The following is a 3,597-nucleotide window of genomic DNA, read 5'->3' as shown; positions in this document are numbered from 1 at the left end:
ATACCAACAGCGTTTAGGTAGGTCCTTGGGGCTTCCCTGGTGGCTCAGACGGTAAAGCGTCTGCCTGCAATGCGGGAGACCCAGGTTCGATTCCTGGGTCGGGAAGATCCCCTGGAGAAGGAAATGGCAATCCACTCTAGCACTCTTGCCTGGAAAATCCCATGGACGGAGGAGCCTGATAGGCTACAGTCCATGGGGTCACAAAGAGTCGGACACGACTGAGCGACTTCACTTTCACTTTCTGCCCCACCAATGAAGAAGCAAATGGCAACCCACTCCAGTATCCTTGCCTGGAAAATCTCATGGACAGAGGAGCCTGGTGGGCTACAGCCCATGAGGTCGCCAAGAGTCAGATACAGCTTAGCAACCAATCAACAAAGACAACAGTCGCACTGGTCACTCCTCTTCCCAATATGTGATTCAGATCAAAACAGAGGTCACTTGATTCACCTCTGGAAATATCCGGGGTGTCCAGAAAACTGTGACCTTTTTCTGGATTCACATTCCATTAGAAGAGGCAGTAATAGTTCTTCCAGCTTCGGGCACCAGCCTTTGGGAAGCTGTCTTCCCATCAGACTGTCATCCCATCTCCTCCCACAGTATTTCCTTCATAAAACTAATGATTAACCTCATTTCATTCTTTCTTGTGTTGTGGCTATGTTGCCTACCTGTCACCCTAACCGGACTGTTAACTCTGTGTAAAAAAAGTAGGCTAGCTACTCTTTAAGACCCCCAAGGCCCAGGCCTCAGGCACACTCAGTAAACACAGGACAAAAATTTGGGCACATTTTTGTCTGTTAGCAGAATCTCACTTCCCATCACTAAGCAACTGGGGAAGTGTGGGGGCTTGATTCATCTCTGGAGGGTCCAAAGGGCTGTGGGAAAGATCCCAGGCTGATCTCAAAGTCCGTCTCTCCTTCTCCAAGCAATTCTCCTACAAGGAGAGTGCTTAGGCTCACACCCCAGTCATTCTCTCTGGCCTCTTATTAACCTAAAAGGGACTGGCAGGCCTTCAAGGTCAGTCCACACCCCATTGCCTCGCCCCTGCTCCCCCACCGCCCCTCTGTGGACACTGTCTGGCCCTGTGGCCCCCTCTGCCTGCCCACCTCTGCAGCCCCAGGCTGATGACTCCTGGCCTCCTGGCTGCCCACTTTGCAGTCACTCATTCTTCCTTTTAAATCCATATTGAAAGGCTATCTTTCCTCAGGCCACAACAACACTCCCGTCTACTGAGTGCAGCCATACAGGGCCTTACTCTTTTTCTCTCCTGCCTCACTGACTTTGTGCACACAGCTTTTTCAGCCCCAGTTCCCCCTGCCAGGGTGCCCACTGCAGTCATCCTCACAACCCCGATGAACCCCCCACAGGCAGTGTCCCTCCTCCAGGAAGCCTCTCTGGGTTTGGTCTTTGGGTCTTTGTTTTCATAACCCCTTACTTCCTCCCGTAGATGACTCATCACTCTCCATCACCTTTGGAGGGTGGCGCTGTATTTAGATTTATCATTACCGAAACACGAAACACGTGGAAATATCACCAGGAGCCAAATGCAGTCCACTGCCTGTTTTTGTATAGCCCTGAGCTAGGAATGGGTTTTAAGTTTCTAGAGGGTCTGAAACAAAGTCAAACAAAAAAAGAACAAAGAAGGACATCTAATGACACTCTGTGTGACTTGCAAAGCCTGGAGCTCTGGTAAGAATGCAGCCTGGCCCCTAGTAAGTGCTCAGTAAGCATTTCCTTGTCCTTGTTGAAATGCTTGTGGATGATGACTGCAGCCATGAAATTAAAAGATGCTTGCTCCTTGGAAGAAAAGCTACGATGAACCTAGACAGTATATTAAAAAGTAGAGACATCACTTTGCTGACAAATGTTCATATAGCCAAAGCTATGGTTGTTCCAGTAGTCATGTACAGATGTGAGACTTGGACTATAAAGAAGGCTGAGTGCTGAAGAATTGATGCTTTTGAACTGTGGTATTGGAGAAGACTCTTGAAAGTCCCTTGGGCAGCAAGGAGATCAAATCAATCAATCCTAAAGGAAATCAACCCTGAATATCCACTGGAAGGACTGATGTTGAAGCTGAAGCTCCAGCACTTTGGTCGCCTGGTGCAGAGAGCCAACACGTTGGAAAAGACCCTGATGCTGGGAAAGATTGGGGGCAGGAGGAGAAGGGGGCAACAGAGGATGAGATGGATGGATGGCATCACCAACTCAATGGACATGAGTTTGAGCAAACTCCAGGAGATGGTGAAGGACAGGGAGGCCTGGCATGCTGCAGTCCGTGGGGTCGCAAAGAGTCAGATACGACTTAGCAACTGAACAACAACTCTAAACATTTTCTTATGATTCGAGTGTTCACGTTGTGTGCACATGGACTGCGCTGTCTTGGAGAAGTGCTCTTCACGACCCATGAGCAAACTGGCATAGACAGAGCTGTACCTTCTGGGCCTGGCAATTGGAAGCATCGGAAAATTGTCTCTGACACAGGATTTAGGGGATGGAAGAAAGACATCTGTCTGTTATCTTTTGCATCAGAAACTTCCAGAGGCCTTTTAAACACAAGTAGCTGGACGTGGGTGTATTTTTTTCCTCACCAGTAAGTTCCCAAGATATAGCTGCATTTTTGGAGGAACAAAAGAAGAAAAGATAAAAGCCGAGGGTGTTTTCTTCCAGTGTAATCCAGTAATCACAGATGTCTTTTATGAAGTACTGCTGTATATTCTTTTATCCTGGAATCAACATTTTAATGATTTCATGCTACTTTTCCAAAACATATTTTGCCAACTTCAGAGTTCACATAAGCCTTTCCTTGAAAGGTTATATTCCTAAGAAATTAAAACAGGCTCTGTAGTAAAATAAGTTGACATTTCAGGGAGTCATTCCTTCTGTACATTGAATGTCAAGGAACGCAGAAGAGAATCTCTAATTAACGACAGAGAACAAAGGACAGTCAAGTTGATTCTTCCTTAAGTCCACGGCTTCATCCTGATTAGTCAGATAAACAGCTTTCTGTGTTTAGCCCACCGAGTAATAAATATTCTGCGTCCTTGTCTATTTTCTCTTGCAGAGTAAGACAACTTTCAGCACAGCCCACTCACAAAGGGAAGGCTTGTTAGGCCCTTGAGGTTGTTTTCCAAGCCTTTTGCCTGTGTTTCATGGTGACCTATACTTTTGTATAAATAAAATGTTGAACAAGAATGCAAAAGAATTCCTGGCAGCAGGACTGTATGAAGACCTGGAAGCAAGAAAGTAGCCAGCATGTTCCAGGGACATGAAAGATCAGTGTGGTGGTGCCCAGCGTGGGGGCACTAACAGAAGAGACTGAGCACTTCCCTGGTGGTCTGGTGGCTAAGACTTGGAGCTGCCAGTGCAAGTGGCCCAAGTCCGATCAGGGAACTAGATCCCACACGCTGCAACTAAACATCCTGCGCAGCCAAATATATGCATACACACACACACGCACACAGACTCACACAAACACACACACGCTCACACTCATACTCACACACACACGCACACACACACATGCACGCTCACACTCTCACACACACACACGCACACACATGCACGCACACACGCACACACACACACACTTCCCCA

This window comes from Bison bison, unplaced genomic scaffold (assembly GCF_000754665.1).
Source record: "Bison bison bison isolate TAMUID 2011002044 unplaced genomic scaffold, Bison_UMD1.0 scf7180017864456, whole genome shotgun sequence".
NCBI lineage: Eukaryota > Metazoa > Chordata > Mammalia > Artiodactyla > Bovidae > Bison > Bison bison.
The sequence above is the reverse complement of the archived record's forward strand: the minus strand, read 5'-3'. Positions refer to the sequence as shown.